Source organism: Bombus affinis, chromosome 9 (genome assembly GCF_024516045.1).
Source record: "Bombus affinis isolate iyBomAffi1 chromosome 9, iyBomAffi1.2, whole genome shotgun sequence".
Classification (NCBI taxonomy): Eukaryota; Metazoa; Arthropoda; class Insecta; order Hymenoptera; family Apidae; genus Bombus; species Bombus affinis.
Genome location: NC_066352.1, coordinates 7,873,025 through 7,885,359, shown reverse-complemented (window position 1 = coordinate 7,885,359; position 12,335 = coordinate 7,873,025). Strand labels below are relative to the sequence as shown.

The following is a 12,335-nucleotide window of genomic DNA, read 5'->3' as shown; positions in this document are numbered from 1 at the left end:
AATGTTAAATTATTTCAGTTTAAGGGTTGAACGTACGATCCGCTGGCTCTATATGAACGATTGTTGGTTGAAAATTCGGTGGCGATAGCTAGGAAAATATTTTCTTGATGTCTACATATATCAGACGACGCGAGAGCTCTTTTTATCGGCGTGCGTGCTCCCAAGTTGCCTGGTCGATTTCGAGATTGCATCCTGTGCGCCCAACGAGTAGTTAACTACCTGCAGCTTGTATCGTGCCACCAGCCAAGTTACACGGAGTAGGGCGTACGTGTTACTCCATATAATAACACGTTTAAAACTATCCACCGTGACTTTTTTAAAGCTGCTCGCTCTGATACATGTTTTCCGGGATAATCGTAGGAGGAGAGCTCGCGGAACACGCGCCGCGTTTGCTAATGAGCGTTCGCCCGCCACTGTTTGCGAGCTTCCCCCGCGATTCCGTGTTCCATCGACCGTACAAAACGCGTTCCTCCTGTAATTTCGTTCAGAAACGACCATCTGAACGTTTCTCGAGTTCTGCAGCACAGTAACTATTCCCCTCAGATGCTAGGGAGCAGGTATTTCGTTCCGTGAAATTTCCAAACAATTTATAAGAATTATAGAACTGAATCGATAGGATGCTGTTCAAAAACTGCGTGTCGATGCCTTTTAAAACGTTCGCGGCAGTTTTTCGTGAAAGAGCGATTGTCGATGAAAGGTCCTTCGGGAGACGAGTTCCGAGCTTTGATATTTATTTAGATATTCCGAACGTAGAAGTTCACGGAATTTGGAAAAATTCTGTGCAATGAGGTTTAGCGGAGATCCTACGTTCGGTAAGTTTGCGGATGTTTCAAGCTTTGGAATCGCGGATGTAGAGAAATTTAGAATATTCGAAGTCCTGTTGGCGAATGTTTGGAAATGTAGGAATTTTTGTAGGTTTCCGTTCAATGTTTATGAACGTCGTGGAAAGCTTGGGAATTTAAAATCCGTGCGAATATTAATCCTCGAATGCATGATTTCTTTAAATATAACAAAAGATCTTGAGAATATTCGTCTACTCTGAAACTAGTTTTATCTTTTCGGTTCTTTTTATTTGTAAAAAGAATTTGTTTCAAAATAGCTACGAGATATATTATAGAACATACAAACGAATCATATCTTATTAGTTGTATTTAAATTATTTTAACGTAATAACATCCGGATATTGAAACTATAATAGACGAAGATAATGAAATGGAAAAGTAGTTGATTTTCTATTTTATTCGCTTAGATTAATACTTTGTGTTGTATAATGCGGATGCATTTGATATTGGTAACGTAACTATATTCAACGTACTATACAGTAAGTAATACTTATATGATTTATATTATAAAATAAAAGTAAGCTATAAAATGTCAACCCTGTTGTATGCATTTAAGGATTAATAACTTCAAAACTTTGGAAATTCTAAAGTCACAATTTGAAAGTTTCAAAGCTTCTTTAATATTTAAGAAAAGCTAAATATTTAGTCTAAATGCCCCAAGAATTCAAAATACGTACCAGAAAGCTTATTTTATTTTCAATTGTTTATTAAATTACTTCTTTTCCGATTATTACTTCTTCGATTAGTGAAGCAATTCCCATCTCTACCTTAAAAAATTTAATATCCCAACGCTTCCGAGATTTATCTGAAGAATTATCTTTTTGAAGTTTCTGAAATCTCGCTGCAAACAGCAGATTAACGTTCAAAGCATCTCAAATTGCTTTCACTCCCTGCTAATTAAATTCGTATAGTAATTCTGCGGCTGTAAAATTTTCCATTCGTTAGAAAAAATTCCAAGAGCTCCCGAATTTACGAAAATTTGCAGGTTGGTTAACATATCTCGACCGAAACGTGGGAGCACGATGTTTTGGGTTTCGATACTCTGTGAGCCGTGAAAATATTTGTGTCTCATCGAATCTCGACAGAAATCGCACTGCACGATACGTTTTCGCGCGGTTTTCCATTTTTGCTAGATATTTTTTATCCGTGTGGCACTGATACTTCTTTTTGTTTTTTTAAATATATCTTCCAACGTTGTCGTAGGTGGAAACTGATTTTCTGTTTCTGTAATACTACCTTTTTTTTTTCAATGCATATCTTTGTTTACTACACCCAAGAGTATTTTCTACACACAGCCATTGTGATTAAACATTAATTGAAACGTTATTTTGATTAGTGTTTGGTAGCACGCACTGGTTTGCAGTAGAGAATCAGTAAGATGGTCATCAAATATTTAACAAGCATTAAATAGAAGTATTGGATTGAAGAGAAAAGTAAGAGAATGTAATATTTGGCCATTATTTCAGCGTTAATAAATAATCAGATTGTCGAATGCGAGTTAGAATTAACTGATTATGTATATGCACTGATAGAGATTGTGTAGGTCTCACAAGGACCAAAACATAGCAAACCCATTAAGGACCAATCAATGAAATAATTCCTAACAAGCAATTTATTGCTTTATCAAGATAAAACAAACGTATTGGAATAATAGATGGTTTTGAGAACTTTACCACGCGAATCAGAAATACAAAAAAGAGATTTTTTAATTAAAAGAACACTACCATCATAGCGTTACAGATACTCAATTTCTGCATGTGTTATTTTAAATCGTAGAAGATAGTTGGAAAAGGAAATACTGACTGAAAGAAATATTCAGTAACGTTAGAACGAAGAATTCGATGATATAAATTAACTAATTACATTATTTTCTATGAAGTAATACCACATCGATATAATTTTTATCAAACTCGAATGTAATAAATTAGTTGACATGACAAGTGAAATATTGCGTTAATGCAAAATTGATCCTTGACGGGTTCATATTAAATGGTGACTAATCTACCGTGATTAATACCAGTAAGAAAATATTAAAAGAGAACACTGAACGAACGATCGAATGACAGAATGGTATTAAGTCGAATATACTTTGACACCCTGCAAGTTCCACGTGGAAGGGAGAACACTGGCGTTGTAAGTTAATTAAATTTATGTCGATTTCCCTTTTGAACGTTTGTCAGCTGAGTAGACTTGATTGTAGGTGGATTTTGAGTTGAAAGATCCGAGGACTACGGCGAATGATGTTAAGGATGGGAGAATAATAATGAGGTTTGGCCGACTGTTTGTCCGCTGAACTCTCTGTTCTTTCCTTTGCAAATGAACCCATTTGTATTCAGTCGTAGGGTTAATTCGTCCCTGGTCAATATCCACGCCTAGAAGCTCTCGTTAAATTTTAGAACGTCAAGTACGTCGGTCCACGAATACACCGAAGAAGATTATTTTCAGTATAGGAACGCGATTACGAGCAATTTCACCTGCACGTGTTTGCGCTCTTCGCGCCGTTTCCGGTTCACTCCCTGCGCTTGGCGTTGATACGCCGAAGCAAATTGCTTGTTTGCGTTATGAGTTACGTAAAAGATGAAGATAGTCCGTGTTAAATTCTCTCGAAAGTTCCAGTTTCGAGGATTATTATACGTAAATATTGAAACGGTGCTGTTTGGGATAGAAGTCTTGTGGAATAAAAGTTAAACGACCTGGTCATTGCGGAGGAAATGGGAAAGATTGAATAAAATTGTCGATTTATCTTGGTATTTGTATTAGATTATTATATACCATATAACGTCGATTTATTATACATAATTAATCAGCAATTTTCAATACGTTTGTCGTATGAATTTATAGTTACGTCTAAGCATTCAATTGTAATAATAGAACAACGGAGTTTTACATTAATATGAATTTTGGTATTAAGCTTTTACATATTTGTAAAATTCTAATTAGGGTTTCGATCAAGAATTTACTCGTCTTGCCGTAATAGTTAATTCATATTTTATTTACGTTCGTGTAATTCAGTTAGCATAAAGTGAAAGCGAGCATCTCAAGGTATATAAATTTTAGCCAATGAAATAATAAAACAGAGTAAGAGAGAGTCCCTGGTACTGATATGACTAGGAATAAAGTTTACGAGATTACTGGGACTTGAAATTGACGTAACTTTCTTAAGATAGAAGGCGTGGCACTAAAAATGAGAAATTCTGCACCAGTGGCAATTGAATTTCTAATGGAGTGAATTAACATATATTTCAAATAATATAAAAATTTTTCCGCCTTCTTAAATGATAAAGTATATCGAAATAATAAGAGCATATGGTTCCATTGTAAGAAGTAATGACACTAAAATGTTTATATTAGATAATTACCCTAAAAGAATTAACACGCTTCAAGACAATAAATTAAGGTTTACTTAGAACGATATAGCAGTTCATCATGTTTTTAAATAATAAAATAGATAAAGACCAATACGCGAATAAAAGCATATGGTTTTAGTACAAGAAGTATTAACAATATAATATAAAATATCTCTCATCCATATCCTTGTAAGAGATTCTTCCCATGATAGTAAAATTTTATTTAAATAATACATGTATTCTTTTCCTATTTGAGAAATCATTGTATATACACGAACTTAACATAGTACGTAAACAACTATTATTAGAAATGCTTATTATTCGCAATCCCATCATTTCTATTATTTTCCGTTAAATTTCATCGTAATTTAGCACAAACAAAATAATTTTTCCTGAATCTAAAGTGATATCTTATTCATTTTATTTACGATATTATAAACACTTTTTAAAGTCTGTTATTATTTCAAAGAAATTATATTAATATAACACACACACACACACACACACACACACACATATATACACGAAACACGGAGAAATTATCACAAAACATAAATTCGGGAAAAGTCATCTTCGATCAAACAATCCACCAATTCGCGATCAATTTTATAACCGAATACACAATCTAGAAACGCGAACGAAATACCAATGGATGTTAAAATTGCAGACAAACCCATTAAATGTAGTTGAAAAGTTATATCGTTCGAATAATTACGATCACGGTGCAACGTGTTTCATTCTTGCACGCACAAAGACACGCGGAACAGGGGAAATTCACGTGGTTTTACCTGTGATTGATGCAGGCTGTGCTACTTTGTTCCGCGAAATTGGCGGGTAAACGCCAGGTCCGGCGGAAAAACGGCGGAACCGGCAAGACTCGCGATAGAAGTTCGAGCCAATTTATTTGCCAATTGGAGCTTCAATTACTTTTTCAGCCGGCCTGCGTACGGCTCAGTTTTTTCTTCACCGTGCCTTGCTTTTTATTTTTTTAGTCCTTCGTTTTTTACTCTTTTCTTTTTTCCTTTTCACTTCTCGTTTTACCGTCCTCGGTTTTTATCCTTCGTCAGAAATCGTCGACCATTTCGTCTCATCTATTTTGGATTTTACGCTGTCATCGATGCCGCCTCTACTTCTTTTTTCCTCGGCTGCCCGGTTTTTCTCCCTTTCATCAGATCCCGTGAACCAATTTTTCCTCGCTGGATATTAAAGTCGATTCCTCTATCACCGTGCGCGCATTCATCTCGAGAAATTTCATAGTTTTCGGAAATTCGACGTTTCCCCTCTATTTCTATCCATTTCAGCTGCGTTTCCGATATTCACGCCCCTCTGTGGCTCTTGCTACAGCCGATTAAATCGAATCTTTTTTTCTCCTGAAACCAGCTATTCCTGATGTTTTTAAAAGCGGATATCATGAAAAAAGTCTCTGGTGAAATATTTGTGATCCATTGGTTTATCTTTGACCAAACGTTTAAAGTTAAGAGTTTGTCTATTGAAGTTAGAATTCGGTTTTTCGAATGTTTGAAACTTTTATATCGGAAATATCAGTTTATACGCGTTAGTTTAATCTCTATACCGCGACACGTTCTACTATATTTAGATTTTGTGGTGTACATACGTCATTATAGGATTTAATTGCATACTCCCGTTACACGATTTTTCTACTAGTTACCTCATGGTTTTCACAGTATTTATGGTCTTAATGAAAGAAGATATTCAGATATATTAATTTGTATGTAGAGATTTTCAATCTGTTGCGAGTATAATCATAATTGATAAATCATAATTCGTATCACGTCTGTGACATTACGAGGCGTGCGTTCAATCCACGTAATAATGCACTGTTAGAATTTCAGTGATGTTTCTACCATAACGTAACCAACGTTTGAGAGATTTTTCACTATAAATGAAAATCTATAGAAAAGACAGAAATTAAAAAAAAGTCAATCTTATTAACTCCATAGGAGGGAAATATTTTTAAAAAGAATCGTTTATGAATGTTCCCAAAAGTTAAAAAAAGTCATTCTTTCGACGCTCTATAGGTTTCATTAAAAAGAATTTATTTTCCTTTCAAATTTTGCGAACGTTAATAAACAACTGTCAGAGTTAATTGTTCGTCATCACAGCTTTTACGATGAAAATTGTTTTTCTTTTAACCTGTGCCAACATTTGAGAAACAATTCTCAGGGCTGATTGTGCCCCGCCCTTCCATTGATTTAATAATAAAAATTGATTTTCTTTCACTTTTATAAACGCTGATGAATGAACCACGTTGATCAAGCTCATAAATTGGAAAGTGCAGGGAAGTGATGATGCTACAAACTCTGTTTTTCAAAACCTTCGAGTTCGTTATATTATTTGTGCCATTTTCTCGAACGCGATGAATAAACTTACAGGGATAAGTCATTTCTGTAATTGGCATTGTATATTAATGGTGTTAAATTAAAAGCTAATAAAAGTGAACCAAAAAAAAAGTTGATCAGTTTGGCTTCTCAGAGGCTCAAATAATTCCGAGAACTAATTATTCCTACATACGGTTAGTAGTAAAAAATATATGCTTCTCTTAACTTCAGAGATACCGAGCGTAAGGTGAAGGTTCTTTCTAAGATTGAAACGGTAAATCAAAGAAAACTGGACTCACGAAGAAAGACGATATAGACGCACTTATCACGTTGCCATTGTTAGACATACCTGCCGGTGTATTCTTTGCTCGACTTGGGAACCTGCCTGGCTTGTTGAAACTTCCTATACCGAGGCGGAACGTTATCTTTCAGCTTCATGTTCAGTGTCAGGAACACGTAGAAGTCGCATGGAATTAGATATATTTCAATAGTAGAATAATATGTATAGTTCTTGTTTCGTAGAAACTATACGTACGTTGAATTCACATTCTTAAAAGTAAGTTTAGCAACACATCTGTGCCGATGACTGAGACAGTTGCGAAACGAATGTTAAAGAAACTTAAAAAAAAAAAAAAAATAATATAAAGATTTGCGACGGGTTAACTCGTCTTTTCCGATTAATAGGTTGATCGCATTATAATATTTTACACATTTACGAGTTTTATATGTGGAATATAAATCTATATACCTATATGAAATAGGAAGACAGGATCGGTGAATGTGGTTACGTAACAGTCTTTACGCGACTTATGATTACAAAGTATACTTATGATCATAGAGTAGTGGGATAAGCGATTCAGTTTGCGAAATTGATCCAGAATAAGCCAAGTCTTCGTCGCAAGGAAATCCTGCAGTCGAAGCCAAGGATTTTAGTTATACGTTTTCCATAATGGCATAGTTATAGCTATAATAGTTCCTCGTGACCTGTTTTTTCTTTACTCCTTCACAGTGTCGGTAGAAGGACGAATTAAATTGTGATAAAGTGAATATTACGAGTAAAGAGGTAGAAATTAATCGAAACGTCGTGAAACAACGAATAAATGAAATAATAAGTAATGAAAATCATTGGAAAAAGAAAAGAGGGTTTACTCTACAACAGGATAATGAAATTAAAATTCAAAATAATATTCTCGATTTCACGCTATTTTATACGAATTCGACGATTACTTCGTGATGTGTGATGAAATATGTACATATGTATGTACTTGTGTATGTTGATATTATCAGTAAATATATTCATAAAGCTATGAGCGAGAGAAAAATTGAATTGATAATAAAAAGTTTAAATCATATCAGTGGGTACCGTTACGGTACGTTTTATTATTTTTATCGTCCAATATTTTTTGTATCATGTCGTCATATTAAATTCCTGTTCTTTAGGATTATCCTGTAATGAAACCACGGTTAATGGATGGTTCACGATAACTTATCATTAGCCGAGCCAAGATATTCAAGCCATTCAAGCAAGATTTTGTCCTCGTAGTAGCCAAAAGGATAAAAAGTCCACCGTTACTTTGGTACATAGGATTAAATATTTTAAAATAATCTTTTATAATAAATGTTAAAGGTTGAATGTCGTGCTTTATTAATAGTTGAATGTTTAACACATTGACTGCCACGATGCTCATCGGTGGTTAGTAAATTTTGTACAATGTTTAAGATAAGATAAATTTTATGGAATAACAAATTTTCAACAACGTGAATGATATAGATAACATTGCCAAAAAAAAAAAAAAAAAAAAAAAATATTGACGCAACTACAATATTTATTTTGCAAATATTAAATGTTACAGTGTATTCAATGTATTTGCTCACAGAGAGAAATATATAAAAGTTGCACGACAGTCAATTTGTTTACTTATTTTTTGTGATCCTAATGATCGTAAATATAATTACCATACGTATCTTCAAATTTCTTCCAAACTCTGCCGATATAATCATCGTGATCGAATCTCATAACTGGATCGCAGACTTTTAATGCGCATTTAAAAAATTGAAATATATAAAAACACGAACATCGAATTTACATACGTAAAACGTAAAAATACACAAGAATTCAAAATATAATACTCGTTGTAACATTCGACGGATGAAACAAGTGTTTGCTTTGTTTTTCACTTGTATTTATGAAAATATGAATTTCCATAAAAATCTGCCATCTACTCGCAACAGCGCCAATGAAAAAATGTTTCATACAACACGCATGACATACTCGTAAAAGGTTTCCACTACCAGTTTCAACTACAAGCACGAGCTACTGATAGGTTGAACGTGTCTCGAAACAGGTGCACGAAACGTAGAGAACAAGGCTTAGAATTATTTATCAGGATGATTATTGAGGTCCGTAATTCTATTGCGCTTCCGATGCACTGTCATCGGTGGAAGCGGTGAAACTGGCGTCGTCTCTGTTTCACAGTCTACGCGGCCACGTTGATAATTAATTCACCGTGAAATAGGGATCGCAGAGGGTCTCCCCGCGGGCTGAGGGCGCCGCAGCGGTCGTATATCGCGGCGAAAGCTGTAATGCGAGGTTATTAACGATCCTGTCGTCGTGGAACTCGCCTTTTGCTCACGCGTTACGTAACAACGCGGCAATGCCTCAATCCGATAACACGGCCGCATTCACGTGACGTCAATACGTTTGCGTAAACCAGACGATCGATCTCCCTCCTCGTTTTACCAGCCGCGTTTTTTGGCACACATTACAACCCCTCTACTCTTTCTGTTCCAGTATCTTGCGACGCTATTGTGCGTGTAATTTTTCTGCTCTTTCGCTTTTATTATTTTTAAGCGAACTTTGAAAGGGACACACCCTCGTTTGCGATCGTTACAACGATAACGCTTACGAGGAAATTGGGAAAGTTATTAGCGGATTATGGATTTTAATGCATCTATGGGGAATTTAAAGGTAAAATGCACGCGATGAATATGATACGTAATAGTAGACGAGTAGAATACTCGTTGCAATACCAAGTGGGAAAAACAAATGCTTGGGTTTCAGATCTTTAATCGTATTAAATTGTATAAAAATATATATATTTGTAGAGATATTCGATCCAGTTATCGGAAAGTTACTAAGATTTTATGTTATGAATTTGATTTTTCAATTGAGCAAAATTTAAATGTTACGAGGTTACTCGTACGTTTAATATTAGGATATGCAATAGAAATAAATTTGTTCTTTCTATAGGGAAATTAAATTAAGTCAATCGGAAGGGATATCAACTTGGAATTCTTCCACTTTGCAATACTTTTTAGTTATGAATCTATTGAAATAAAGAAAGTTGTGATTGGATATTTGTTGCATTAATTTAATAGAATTAGCAAGGGATTTACTGTAGATGTAAATTGCAAAATAATTCGAAATCTTTCACGAATCAGTGGACGTCTTTGACCTTAGGTAATTATTAGGTAATTCCCGTGTATGTAATTCACCTTGATCATTGGGAGATTAGGTGATGATAGTAGGTCAATGTAAGGACCAGGCCCAAGGGACAACACACCCCGTATCCATAAATTGCTCGTACGTCATGAGTTTACAATACGTCTGTCTGTCCTTCGACACATCTGTTTATATTGTCCACAGAAATACAGACTTTCTAGGTTCTAACAGCTATTTTTTTAAGACATTAGTTAGATCTTCTTCAGCATAAGAATTTTAATTACTTTATGACACTTCTTTACGCTATTTCTACAACATAGTAAATTTAATTATCGTGCTTTAGGTAACAGCTAAATTCCATTATAGAATAGCTGTCTGATTATCCTAAATTAATGTCAAAAATTTCTTTCTTAATTGCACAGTGACCTCCTTTCTAACTATTTCCCTCTCTTCAACCGTAGACTTTTATTTGGAACAATTAACTCATAATTTATAATTCATATGAAAAGCCTCAAGGCTCCATATATCTAGCTGCAACTAGAATCATTTTAGATTCATTTGCAATAATAAGAAGGCGGCTATAGTATTGAAATAATATTTATAGTTATTAATAGTTCTTAGAAAGGAAAGAAAGACGTAGGTTTCGTATCGAAAGCTACAAAAATTGATTAGTACGATTATTAGTTTTACCGTGAATTTATATTTATAATCGATTTTAGCTGGTTTTCGTTGCCTAACTCAAATTATTATTATAGAAAATGAAGCTGTCTCCTCATCGCAGCAACGTTTTCAATTTTTTAATTTTCTCATTTGTTAAGGCCCGAGATATGACTACACGAAACTAATACCTCTTTCACTTAAGGAGGACGATTCAGATCGTAAAGGTTGAAACTGTGGCACTATGAATCCCTGCTTAAAAATATTCCAATTAATATACATAATTCGTTCGAACGAGGAGCCATTCCGTCTCGCACGCGGTTCATTGAATTTGCGAAATTGCGAATTTCTATGTTCCAAAGTTGGGAAATCCTTGGCCCTCGAGTAGTAGGAAGTTACAAGGGTTTCAATTTGTACCATTCAAATCCAGACGATGCTTCCTTCCCTTACGATTAATCTAGTGTGGCGTCAAGATCGATCGATGCGCTCTTTCTGGTTCCGAGCTGGGTTAAGTCCGATCATCGACACACTAGCCTTAATTACTCTGCTCAGCAAGTTGCACGTCAATCGGAAAGCTTTCTGCTCGAGCTCAGCGAAGAAAAGTGATGGACCATCCAGATTAGCGATTCCACCTTAAAGGCGTCTTAATGGTTACGCGATCTATTTTCCCTTCAGGAAAAAAGGTTTCGCTGAATCAAAATCAAGCTGAATGTTGATTTCAATATCGTTAGGAAAATAAAGTGCAATTTATTCGATTTAATACACTTATTCGTTCGAACGCAGATTTTATTCAGACAGATCCAATCAGTTTCAATTGTAATTAAGGTGTATCAAAAATTTATTAAACTCGACTCGATATTATTCGTAGTTTATTATTAAAATATTAAAACACGTTCGATAATATACCGTTGTGTTATCTTTGACTTTAAAGGTATTTTTTCTTTTTTCTCTTTTTCTTTAGTTTCTTACCCACAATTCGCCATGTCTTGTCGTATATTAATATTCTATGGAGAATATAGAGTTATTCTATGGAGAACTTTACAAGCTCGATTGTTCCCAATTGTCACACGAATAGAATTTCTATTCTGAAATTTACTAATTTATTGCACCAGTTAACGAACACGAATAATTTCTGAATGGTAACAAATTTTTAAGCGAATTATTTATCAAACTTTCTCGTTCATCTCACGCAAGAAAAATGTATTGCCATTGATCACAGCTTGTGATATTTCTCTAATGGTATTAGTTTCGTTGTGTCGAAGAAACTTAGTCAATCAAGCACCAATCAATACGGGTGAACAATTTTCGAACAATAATACAATTCCACCCAAACTCTCATCAAATTCTACAATTCCACTCACGTTTATTACAAGCTCCGAAGACAGCCCGAAAAGTAAACGATCCTGGCGTCGGCAATCCCATCGTAAGTCCTTTCCAAGCGAACCAATCGAACTCGTCCCGTGCAAGCGAAGATTTCCCTGCCCTGGAAATTCAAACGATGACCAATGAAGGAACTATTTTCGCGTGGGAAATCGGTTGCAAACAGCCATCGAAACTGAAGCAGCGATGCGCACGGACGACGTTGATCGTCGACGGAAGCGTTTCACGATTCCAGGCAATCGGATTCGCCCGGTGACGTAATGCAAACGAGAAGAGAAGAAAACTTCTTCGAATCACGAAGTCGAACGTTTCACACTCGATTGACACG

General features: G+C 35.1%; 1 protein-coding gene and 1 long non-coding RNA gene across 8 annotated transcripts in view; one reads left to right on the top strand and one right to left on the bottom strand.

Moving 5' to 3' along the window:
- Positions 1 to 12,190, bottom strand: part of LOC126920033 (uncharacterized) — a 76,407-nt gene extending 64,217 nt beyond the window's left edge. The window contains exon 1 of the long non-coding RNA XR_007711869.1: positions 11,989 to 12,190. This is a non-coding gene — a long non-coding RNA (uncharacterized LOC126920033). The remainder of the gene's footprint in view (positions 1 to 11,988) is intronic.
- LOC126920015 (tropomodulin) overlaps positions 1 to 12,335 on the top strand; it is a 118,819-nt gene that overhangs the window by 93,315 nt on the left and 13,169 nt on the right. For 3 of the 7 annotated variants that reach the window (XR_007711864.1, XR_007711866.1, XM_050729856.1), the window contains one exon: positions 7,969 to 8,432. The exons of the other annotated variants lie outside the window; for them this stretch is intronic. The gene's annotated coding sequence lies outside the window, so the exon portion shown is untranslated. Of the gene's footprint in view, positions 1 to 7,968; positions 8,433 to 12,335 lie in introns of those variants that run through there. 7 annotated transcript variants of the gene reach the window in all.